The sequence below is a fragment of the Hypanus sabinus genome, chromosome 14 (genome assembly GCF_030144855.1).
Source record: "Hypanus sabinus isolate sHypSab1 chromosome 14, sHypSab1.hap1, whole genome shotgun sequence".
NCBI classification, from domain to species: domain Eukaryota; kingdom Metazoa; phylum Chordata; class Chondrichthyes; order Myliobatiformes; family Dasyatidae; genus Hypanus; species Hypanus sabinus.
Window position 1 is genome coordinate 43,316,226 of NC_082719.1, and position 13,001 is coordinate 43,329,226.

A 13,001-nucleotide genomic window follows, 5' to 3' on the forward strand; every position below is an offset into this window, starting at 1 on the left:
ATCACCACCACCGGCACCTGTGCAATCACCACCACCGGCATCTGTGTAATCACCACCACCGGTACCTGTGTAATCACCACCACCGGCTCCTGTGCAATCACCACCACTGGCATCTGTGCAATCACCTCCACCGGTACCTGTGCAATCACCACCACCGGTACCTGTGCAATCACCACCACTGGCACCTGTGTAATCACCACCACCGGCTCCTGTGCAATCACCACCACCGGTACCTGTGTAATCACCACCACTGGCACCTGTGCAATCACCACCACCGGCATCTGTGCAATCACCACCACCGGAATCTGTGCAATCACCACCACCGGCACCTGTGCAATCACCACCACCGGCTCCTGTGCAATCACCACCACCGGCATCTGTGCAATCACCACCACCGGCACCTGTGCAATCACCACCACTGGCACCTGTGCAATCACCACCACCAGCTCCTGTGTAATCACCACCACCGGCACCTGTGCAATCACCACCACTGGCACCTGTGCAATCACCACCACCAGCTCCTGTGTAATTAACACCACCGGCACCTGTGCAATCACCACCACCAGCTCCTGTGTAATTACCACCACCGGCACCTGTGTAATCACCACCACCGGCACCTGTGCAATCACCACCACCGGCTCCTGTGCAATCACCACCACCGGCACCTGTACAATCACCACCACTGGCACCTGTGCAATCACCACCACCGGTACCTGTGCAATCACCACCACCGGCACCTGTGTAATCACCGCCACCGGCACCTGTGTAATTACCACCACCGGCACCTGTGTAATTACCACCACCGGCACCTGTGCAATCACCACCACCGGTACCTGTGCAATCACCACCACCACCGGCACCTGTGTAATCACCACCACTGGCACCTGTGTAATCACCACCACCGGCACCTGTGCAATCACCACCACCGGCACCTGTGTAATCACCACCACTGGCTCCTGTGCAATCACCACCACTGGCACCTGTGTAATCACCACCACTGGCACCTGTGTAATCACCACCACCGGCACCTGTGCAATCACCACCACCGGCACCTGTGCAATCACCACCACCGGCTCCTGTGTAATTACCACCACCGGCACCTGTGTAATTACCACCACCGGCACCTGTGTAATCACCACCACCGGCACCTGTGTAATTACCACCACCGGCACCTGTGTAATTACCACCACCGGCACCTGTGTAATCACCACCACCGGCACCTGTGCAATCACCACCACCGGTACCTGTGCAATCACCACCACCGGCACCTGTGTAATCACCACCACCGGCTCCTGTGCAATCACCACCACCTGTACCTGTGTAATCACCACCACCGGCTCCTGTGTAATTACCACCACCGGCACCTGTGTAATTACCACCACCGGCACCTGTGTAATCACCACCACCGGCACCTGTGTAATTACCACCACCGGCACCTGTGTAATCACCACCACCGGCTCCTGTGCAATCACCACCGGCATCTGTGCAATCACCACCACCGGCACCTGTGCAATCACCACCACCGGTACCTGTGCAATCACCACCACCGGCACCTGTGCAATCACCACCACCGGTACCTGTGCAATCACCACCACCGGCTCCTGTGCAATCACCACCACCGGCACCTGTGCAATCACCACCACCGGTACCTGTGCAATCACCACCACCGGCACCTGTGCAATCACCACCACCGGCACCTGTGTAATCACCACCACCGGTACCTGTGTAATCACCACCACCGGCACCTGTGTAATTACCACCACCGGCACCTGTGCAATCACCACCACCGGCACCTGTGAAATCACCACCACCGGCACCTGTGTAATCACAGCCGGTGCTACGTAGATCGCAGCGACAGATTCGACCACCTGATAGACTTAACCTGTAAGAAACTTCGCCACATGGGGCTCTTTTTAAAACAAAGTGGGGGTGAATGTGGTGAACTACATATACCTGTCTGGACACACCCCCTGCTGACTGCTCCTGTGGCTCCTCCCACAGACCCCTGTATAAAGGCGATTGAGGCCTGAGCCCGGCCTCTCAGTCTCCAGGATGTAGTATGGTGGTCAACCACTGCTTGTTCCTTCTTCCAGTCAATAAAAGCCGATATCTCGCCTTTATGTCTCAGAGTGAGTTATTGATGGTGCATCACTGCCTGCAGTGTAGGATTAAATATTGAATGATTTAACTGTCTTTGAGGAAGTAAGAATTACTACCTCTTGCAATGAAACCTTTCAGACACACATCACTTCAGCCGCGTCCCCAATTAGCAGGAGACATTAAACTCGCCCTCTTTCATTTCAGTCACACTGTTTAGCATCAGAAGCATGATTTGCAACTTTGTGGTGACATGGTACAAAGCTAACCTAATTCTTTCTGTAAATTGCTTCATTTCTTCTCCTCTCTGTGAGCTGGCCTGCATGGTACATGTCATACATACAGTACCACATAATATCAGGAAGCCTTGGACAACTGTGTAAACGGTTGTCACACCCACAAACTAATTCTTATTGCACTGCTTCCCAAAAGCCGGAAAAAAAAATCATGGAATACACATCCAGTCCTTATGGCTATGGATGAAATCTGGAGATTCAAGGTACATCCCTTTCAAATCAATTAAAAGAATGGGAAACTGAGTTGGTAAGCATACCTCCACCACCCTCATCTTAAAAACAGGCAGCCCGCAGGGCTGTGTACTGAGCCCTATGCTCTACACACTCTTCACACATGACTGCACCCCCATCTACACCCCCAACTCCATCATTAAATTATCCAGTCATCCTCAATCTACCCAACCTACGATTATCATAGCGATCAGTTGTTCCAAACAAAAGCAAGTTCCCAAGAGCAAAACCAGATTTTTCAGTTCGGATATGAATACAATACAATGCAATATTCATTCAAATCATGGTTGATATCCAACGTTAAGAAAAAATAGCTCATTATATCTGTTGTTCCAGTTATCTTTCAAAGAATCATCACTTTTCCCGTGCTATTTCACACCAGCTCCTCCCAATTTCCTTCAACCACAGCACTCCCTCAGCATTATACCAGAAAATTATCTCATGCCTAAATGTCATAGGGTCATAGAAAAGCACAGGACAGAAACAGGTCTTGCCCATCTATTTAACCATGCCAATCCATTTAACCGGGACCATAAGCCTCCGTACTCCCATTATCCATGTACCTATCCAAACTTCTCTTAAATGTTGAGCTCGAGCTCGCATGCACCACTTGTGCTGGCAGCTCATTCCACACTCTCACCACCCTCTGTTTCCCCTCATGTTCCCTTGAATCTTTTTACACTTCACCCTTAACCCATGACCTCTGGCTGTAGTCCCACCCGATCTCATTGGAAAAAGCCTGCTTGCATTTATCCTATCTTAATATACCCTTCATAATTTTGTACATCTTTAATCAAATGTCCTCTCAATCTTCTGCATTCTAAAGAATACAGCCCTAACCTATTCAGCCTGTCCTTATAACTCAAGTCCTCCAGACCTGGTAATGTCCTTGTAAATTTTCTCTATTTTGTCAACCTTATTTACATCTTTCTGTAGGTAGGTGACCAAAACTGTACACAATACTCCAGATTAGGCCTCACCAATGTCTTATACAACTACAACATAATAAAGCATCTACTGTTCTCAATACTTTGATTTATGAAGGTCAACATGTCAAAAGCTTTCTTTATGACCCAATCTACCTGAGATGCCACTTTCAATGAGTTATGGACCTGTATTCCCAGATCCCTTTAGTTCTACTGCACTCTTCAGGGCTCTACCATTCACTGTGTAAAACCTACCCTGGTTGTTTCCACCTAAGTGGAATATCTCACACTTGTCCGCATGAAATTTTATCTGCCTTTTTTCAGCCCATTTTTCCATCTGGTCCAAATCTCACTGCAAGCCATGGTAGTCTTCCTCACTGTCCACTACATCCCCAATCTTGGTGTCATCTGCAAATCTGCTGATCCAGTTAACCACATCATTTTCCAGATCATTGATAGAGATGAAAAACAACAAACTCAGCACTGATCCCTGGAGCATTCCACTAGTCACAAGCCTCCAGTCAGAGAGGCAACTATCCACTACCACTCTCTGACTTCTCTCACAATGTCTAGTCCAATTTATTACATCATTTTGAAAGGTGAGAGACTGAAACTTCTTGACCAACCTCCCATGCGGGACCTTGTCAAATGCTTTGCTGAAGTCCATGTAGACAGTATCCACTGCCTTGTCTTCATCAACTGTCCAGGTAACATCCTTTAAAAACTCTGTAAGACTGGTTACACACAACTTAACATGCATGAAGCCATGCTGACTATCCTTAATCAGTCCATGTCTATCCAAATACTCAGATATTCCGTTCCTTAAAATAGATTCCAATAGCTTTCTCACTACTGATGTTGGGCTCACCAGCCAGTAATTTCCTGGTTTATTATTAGAGCCTTTCTTAAAGAGTAGAACAACATTGTCTTTCCTCTAATCCTCTGGATGTTTTAAATATAAAGTCATAGAGAAATAATACACAGCTCAAGACACTGGTTGCATGATACTCAAACTTTTGATTCTTGACCTTGTCTGAGGTCTTATCAACATCCGCCTCCACTACCTGTTCTGGCACTCTGTTTCCGATCCCCCTGCAATTCTAGTTTACACCCCACTGTGCAGCACAAACCTTCTTGCTTGAATATTAGTCTCACTCCAGTTCAGGTGCAAACCGTCCCTTCTGTACAAGTCCCACCTTTCCTGGAAGGAAGCACATTGATCCAAAAATCCTATGTCCTCTCTCCTACACCAAATCCTTAGCCACCTATTAATCTGTATAATCTTCCTAGCACATGTCACAGGTAGCGGTCCTGACATCACAACCCTAGAGATCCTGCCCTTTAATTTATCACCTAACCCCTGACCTCCCTATGCAGAGGCTCATCGCTCATCCTACCCATATCATTGGTACCTACATGGAGCACGATTTCTGGCTGTTCACTCTCCCACTTAAGAATGCTCAGGACTCAGTCTGAGACGTCTGAGGCCCTGGCAGCCAGGAGGCAACATACCTATCTGGGAATATCTTTCTCACCCACAGATCCTTCCATCCAGTCCCTAAGTAACAAATCCCCTATCACACCAGTGTGGCTCTTCCTGCCCTCACCTTCTGAGTCACAGAGCCAGACTCAGTGCCTGATACCCGACCACTGTGACTTTCCTCCCACAACAGCATCCAAAGTGATGTATCTGCTACTGAAGAGGTTGACCACAGGAGTACTTTGTAATGGCTCCTTAACCCCTTCCCTCTTCCTGACTGTCACCAAGTTTCCTGTGTCCTGCTCCTTCAGTAACTACCTCTCTATAGTCCTATCTATCGCCTCCCGAATGATCCAGTTCCAGCTCTGAATCTTTAACACAGATGATCAGAAACTGCAGTTGTATGCACTTCTTGCAGTTGTGGTGATCAGGGACACTGGGGGTTTTCCTGCCTTCCCACATCCCACAAGAGGAGCACTCCACTATCCTACCTGGTATCTCCATTGCCCTGGCTGAGCAGATATAAAGAAGGGAAAAAAAAGATTAACCTAGAACTTTTCTTTGTTTTCTCTGACTGAAGCCCTAAAGAGCTAAAGCCTCAAGATCACCACTCTGACTTTGGCCACTCAGAAGACAGCCAATGCACCTTCCTTTAATTTGCTCTTGATGATCAATCTCATTGGTCACTACTCTGCCACGACCCACTGCTCTCTTTTTCTACTTCAGCTGTGAATCTGAGTGAAATCCCCTTCTCGCAATCTTCCGATATCCGGATTGGTCACTGGTCACATCTCTCCCCGGCAATTTCTGTACTTAGCCCCCACAGGGTCCAAGAGAACACCTTGTCAGACCCTGATGATTTATCCACTCTGATTTGCCTCAGGACAGCAAACACCTCCTCTTCCAAAATCTGTACAGGGTCCACGAAGTCGATGACATTTTGCCTCACTTCTATAAACTGTCCCCTGAGTAAATAAAGATGCAAAAAATTAATTTAAGATCTCCCTCATCTCTTTTCGCTGCATGCATGGATTACCATTCTGATCTTCTAGAGGAACAATTTTGTCCCTTGCAATCCTTTTGCTCTTAATATATCTATAGATTCCCTAAGAAATCTCCTTCACCTTGTATGCTCAGACAACCTCATGCATTCTTTTAGCCTTTCTGATTTCTTTCTTAAGTGCTCTCTTGCATTTCTTGTACTCCAAAAGCACCTCATTTATTCCTATTTGCCTATATTTGCTATGCACTTTCTTTTTTTCTTAACCAGGGCCTCAATATCTCTTGAAAACCAAGGTTCCCTACATCTGTTATCTTTACCTTTTATTCTGACAGGTTCACCCACAAGCTTTGTCCTCTCAAAAATTTCATTTTTGAAGGCCTCCCACTTACCAAGTACACTTTTGCCAGAAAACAATCTGTCCTAATCCATACTGGCTAGATCCATTCTGATATCATCAAAGATGGCCTCTCTACAATTTAGAATCTCAACTCATGGACCAGACCTATCTTTTTGCATATTTACTTTGAAACTAATGGCATCGTAGTCATTGGATACAAAGTGTTCCCCAGCACAAACTTCGCTCTATTGCACACTCGCTTGTTGGGACTTCTATGCTCTGATTAAGGAAACTTCTCTGAACACATTTGACAAACCCTGTTCCATTTAGTCCTTTTACAGTATGGGAGTCCCGGTCAATATGTGGAAAGTTAAAATTACCTATTCTAACAACCTTATGTTTCTTGCAACAGTCTGCAATCTCTCTACAAATTTGTTCCTCTACATCCCTCGGATTGTTAGGTAGCCTATAATATAGCCCCATTAACGTGGTCATATCTTTCTTTTTACTTATTTCCACACACAAAGCCTCACTAGACAAATTGTTCTTTCTGAGCCTGACTGAGCGCTGCCCTGACATTTTCCCTAACTAATGATGCCACTGTTCCTCCTTCCATCCCTCCTGCTCTGCCGCATCTAAAACAACAGGATCCCAGAATGTTGAGCTGCCAGTCCTGCCCCTCCTGCAATCAAGTCTCAATAATGGCTACAATATCATAAATCCATGTCCGATGCTCATCTGCCTTTCCTATGATACTTCTTGCATTGAAACATACTCAGCTCAGGAATTTAGTAGCAATGTGCTTAACCTTCTCGTTGGCAATTTTAATCATGTAAGCATGATTGTGTAAACTGAGGATGAACAGGATGTGTGGAATGCTGGTTTTACTTTAGCCCAATAGCGTACTGGTTATCATAACAATATTACAGTGCCAGCAGATCATGTTTAATCCTTGCCACTGCCTGTAAGGAGCTTTTTACATTCTCCTATGACTACGTGTGTTTCCTCCAGGTGCTCTGGTTTCCCAGCACATGCCAAAGTCGTACAGGTTAGTGAATAACTTTGTCTCATGGGTGTAACTGTGTGGCACAGGTTCATTGGGCCAGAAGGGCCTTTTACTGCACTGTATTTCTAAATAAAAATGTTTTTAACAATTAAAAAATAAGCATTTCACTCAATACCTAAAGTTGCTTTTGGTAGATTAAGGTAAAATTCTCTAAAACATTTTGGTATGGGAATGGAAAGTAAATAATGGAACGTTTTATTCAAATGGAAAAAAATAGCTAGGTTAGTTTCTTTTGGAAGATATATTTTTTTGGGCACAGTTTGAGTAACCAGAGTCTTAAGATAAACACAGATTAATAAGGAGGAAGAGTTAACTTCAGATATGTGATTCTCAAATGTCTCCATCATGTAGAATTTTCCTTTCGCTAACTCCAGTTCTGTTGTAAGAGATTGATTACTTCTGCTAACAACTCCTACATCTAGAGACTCCAAGGATCACAAATTGCACGGACCTTAGTTTTATTTTGTCTACCAATTCTGATGTTCTATGGCGAAAGTAAAAGGCATAAAATAAACAAAACACAAGGTCTTACTAAATGTTAACAAGTAGGAAGATCTTGCACCGAGCATTCCATCACCTTGCTGATTCATGGGAGCAGAATGATATGCTGGATTGACTTCCAAGGCACACAATCACCTTTCTGGACGATATCTTATAAGATTTTTATGCTTTCCTGTAACTGTGGCAATCTTTTATATTACACATATAATGTGATCATTCATTGTTTGGGTTTCTTTCTCTCTATTTTGTGGATGTCTGCAAAAAGTAAAGATTTCATGTTGTATATTGTATACATGCTCTGACATTAAATTGAACCATTGAACCTTTGAGCATATCAAATTCAGAAGGAGAAAACATGTCATCACATAACCAGAATACATTACCTGGACATTTTTTTTAATCAATTTCTTTAAGGGGAAATCTTACATGACAAATCCATTGGAATACTTGAGGAAGCAACAGGCAGGACAGACAAAGGAGAATCAGTGGATGTTATTTACTTGGATTGACAGAAGGCCTTTGACAAGTGCCATACTGATGCACCATCAATAACTCTTGGAGACGGGAGGTGAACGATAGGCTTTTATTAGCTGCAAAAGTGACCACAACATCTTGGAGACTGAGAGAGGAGCAGTGCCTCCAGTCGCCTTTATACAGGGGTCTGTGGGAGAAGCCACAGGAGCAGTCAGCAGAGGGGCATGTCCAGACAGGTATACACATAGTTCACCACATTTACCCCCCTTTGTTTTAAAAGAGAGTCCCCATGGGGCGAAGCTTCTCACAAGTATATTTACAGGTTAAGTCTATCAGGCGGTCGAATCTGTCGCTGTGATCTACCTAGCACCGGTGGTGATTGCACCGGTGATGGTGGTTGTGCTGGCTCCAGCCTGACTTGAGGTGCCAGCCCGTTAGGCATCAGTAATCCCTCATGTGTGTGTGTGGCGCCCGGAATGGGAATGTTGTGAGGAGTCTGCGTAGGGCTTGGTGTGCGCGCGGGCCTCGGCTGAGAGGGGAGTGTGCGCGGGGTCTCGTGGGGATATATATATATATACATCGGTGGGTATGGGGTTCATAGTCACCGTGGAGTGTTCGGGGTACGGGTCTGGTGCTTCTGCGGGTGCCAGGTCATGGACGGAGACCATATCCTCCTGCCCATCAGGTAAGACCACGTAGGCATACTGGGGGTTTGCATGAAGTAGGTGAACCCTCTCGACCATCGGGGAGTATTTATTGCTCCTCGCATGTTTCCGGAGCATTTCTGGCCCTGGGGACATCAGCCAAGCTGGTAGGGTGGTCCCAGTGGCAGACTTCCTGGGAAAAGAAAAGAGTCGCTCATGAGGGGTGGCATTGGTGGACATGCATAACAGGGTGCAGATGGAGTGGAGTGTCTCGGGGAGGACCGCCTGCCAGTGAGAAACCAGCAATCCCTTTGACCTAAGGGCTAAGAGTGTGGCCTTCCACACAGTGGCATTCTCCCTCTCCACCTGTCCATTTCCCTGGGGATTATAGCTCGTGGTCCTACTAGTAGCAATGCCCCTAGCCAGCAGGTACTGGCATAGCTCGTCACTCATAAATGAGGACCCTCTGTCACTGTGGATATAGCAGGGATCTCCGAACAGAGTGAAGAGCTGGCGCAGGGCTTTTATGACGGATGTGGCAGTGGTGTCGGGGCAGGGGATGGCAAAGGGGAACCGCAAGTACTCATTGATTACCTTGAGAAAGTAGACATTGCGGTCGGTGAAGGGAAGGGGGCCCTTAAAGTCGACACTCAGTTGCTCAAAGGGACGGGTGGCCTTGATAAGTTGCGCCTTGTCAAGATGGTAGATGTGCGGTTTGCAGTCCCTGGTCATTGTCCTGATTTCCTCAAGGGAGTAAGGCAGGTTCCGGGCTTTCACGAAGTGGTAGAGTCGGGTGACCCCCGGGTGGCAAAGATCTACATGGAGGGCATATAGCCGGTCGAACTGCGCGCTGGCACACGCTCCCCGGGATAGGGCATCAGGGGGCTCACTAAGCCTTCCAGGCCGGTACAGGATATCATAGTTGTAGGTGGAGAGTTCCATTCTCCACCTCAAAATTTTATCATTTTTGATTTTGCCCGCTATTGGTTGCTGAACATGAACGCAACCGAGCGCTGGTCAGTCAGCAAGGTGAACCTTTTGCCGACGAGATAGTGCCTCCAGTGCCTAATAGCTTCCACTATGGCCTGGGCTTCTTTCTCCACCGCGAAGTGCCGAATTTCAGAGCCTTGAAGGGTACAAGAGAAGAATACTACCAACCTTCCTGCCTAATTGAGGGTAGCAGCCAGCGCGAAGTCGGAGGCGTCACTCTCTACTTGGAAGGGAATGGTCTAGTCCACCGCATGCATCGTTGCTTTGGCAATGTCCCCTTTAATGTGGCTGAATGCCGCGCGGGCCTCGGCTGAGAGTGGAAATGTGGTGGACTTGACCAGGGGCGGCCCTTGTCTGCGTAGTGAGGGACCCATTGGGCGTAATAGGAAAAGAAGCCCAGGCACCGTCTCAGGGCTCTGAGGGTGGTGGGGAGAGGGAGTTCAAACAGGGGGCGCATACGGTCAGGGTCAGGGCCGATGACCCCGTTCTCCATGACATACCCAAGGATAGCAAGTCAGGTGGTTCCAAACACAAACTTGTCCCTGTTATAGGTGAGGTGAAGAGCTTTGGCCACTTGGAAAAATCGTTGTAGGTTGGTGTCGTGATCCTGCCGGTCATGACTGCAGATGCTGATGTTATCCAGATATGGGAACGTGGCCTTCAGTTGGCACTGGTCCACCATCCGGTCCATTTCCCTCTGGAAGACAGAGACACCATTCGTGACACTGAAGGGGACACGCAGGAAGTGATAGAGCCTGCTGCCCACCTCGGAGGCTGTGTAGGGGCGGTCCTCTGGGCGGATGGGGAGCTGATGGTAAGCGGAGTTTAGGTCTATTGTCGAGTACACCTTGTACTGAGCTATCTGGTTGACCATATCCGCGATGCAGGGTAGGGGGTACGCGTCAAGCTGCGTGAACCTATTGATGGTTTGACTATAGTCCACGATCATCCTATTTTTCTGCCCCATCCGAACAATGACCACCTGGGCCCTCCAAGGGCTTGTGCTTGGCTCAATGATCCCCTCCCCGAGCAGCCGCTGCACCTCCGACTGAATGAAGGCCCTGTCCCCCGCGCTGTACCTCCTGCTTTTAGTTGCCACAGGTTTACAGTCGGGGGTCAAGTTGGTGAACAGCGGTGGGGGAGGGATCTTGAGGGTGGAGAGGCTGAAAGTGATGTCAGTAGTGCGGCTGTTGGCATGGTGCTGGGTGGGATGTGCGGGTCGGTGTGTGTGTGTGGTCAGTAGCGGGGTATACGACGAAGTGGCACAAAACTAAGGATTTCTGACGTTGATTGGTGGGAGGGGCCCCTCATACTCCATTGTCACACTTTTCAGGTGGCTCTGGAAGTCGAGCCCCAATAGCAGAGGGGCACACAGTTGAGGCATGACCAGTAAAGCAAAGTTCCAATATTCTGTGCCCTGCACCACCAATGTCGCTACACAACCCCCCCCCCCCCCCCCCCGGATGTCTGTGGAATGCAACCCAGAAGCCATGGTGACTCTCTGGCTTACCAGCTGTGTCACGAGTCCGCAGCATTGCACCGTGTCCAGGTGAATAAAACTCTCAGTGCTGCTCGTGTCAGGCAGCTAGTCCTGTGCCCCTCCACCAGGATGTCCATCATTGACCTTGCAAGCTGTTGTGGGGCGCTTTGGTTGAGGGTTACAGAGTTGAATCACCGTCTCGGTGCCTGGTAAGCACCCATGGGTTGGAGGCGGGGCGAGGTGGTGCCGACAAAGATGGCCGCCCCTTTGCCTCGCATGAGGCGGGCAGTCAAGATGGCGGCGACCAAGATGGCGACCCCCATGCCTCGCACACAGCACTGCTCGACCCGGCTCATGGTTCAGACTTACAGGCCTTGGCGAAGTGGCCCTTCTTTCCGCAGCTGGAACAGGTAGCTTCTTGGGCCGGGCAGCGTTTTCAGGGGTGCTTTTCAAGTCCACAGAAGTAACACTGCGCGACTTGCGACTGGCAGCAGTCATGGTCGATTTGCCGGCGGGTGGCGGGGTCTGCAACATCCATGGGACCAGCGGGAGATCGTGCGGCTGGACATCGTCAGCGTTGTGCAGTGCAGCCTCCAGCGTGTCGGCCAGCTCGATCGCCGACTGTAAGGTAAGATCGGTGTTTTCCAGCAGCCGCTGGCGCATGTACACCGACCTGATCCCCGTAACAAAGGCGTCTCGTACCAGGAGCTCCACATGCTGTTCTGCCGTCAGTCGCCTGCAGTCGCAGGCCCGCACGAGTGTCTGTAGGGCCCGGACAAACTCAGCGCTCGACTCTCCGGCCTGCTGCCGCTGTGTCACTAAGCAATGTCTTGCGTAGACGGTGTTCACCGGCCGCAGGTATTGTCTTTTGAGGGCGATCAGTGCCCCTTGGTAGGTCGGCAGGTCTCTGATAAGGGAGTATACCCGCGGACTGACCCTGGTGAGGAGAATTTTGTGCATTGTTGCTGGCTCGTTCACACGAATCTCCTCTAGGTACGATTGGAAGTATGCAATCCAGAGTTCAAAAGCGATGCTAGCTTCTGGAGATTGAGGGCCAAAATTGAATCTGTCCGGTTGTAAAATGCTCTCCATGTTTTAAAATTGCAGCTTATAAAATTGATGCACCATCAATAGCTCTTGGAGATGCGAGGCGAATGATAGGCTTTTATTAGCTGCAAAAGTGACCACAACATCTTGGAGACTAAGGGAGGAGCAGTGCCTCCAATCGCCTTTATACAGGGGTCTGTGGGAGGAGCCACAGGAGCAGTCAGCAAAGGGGCGTGTCCAGAAAGGTATACACATAGTTTACCACACATACCTTAAGCTGCTAAACAAGAGTCCATTGTATTAGAGGAAGGATACGAGAAAATTGGCTGACTGGCAGAAGGCAAAGGTGGGAAAAAGGGTTTTTTTTATGGTTGGCTATTATGTAGGTTTTCACAAGTGAAATGAAGGAGACATTTTGTGGTTAATGAA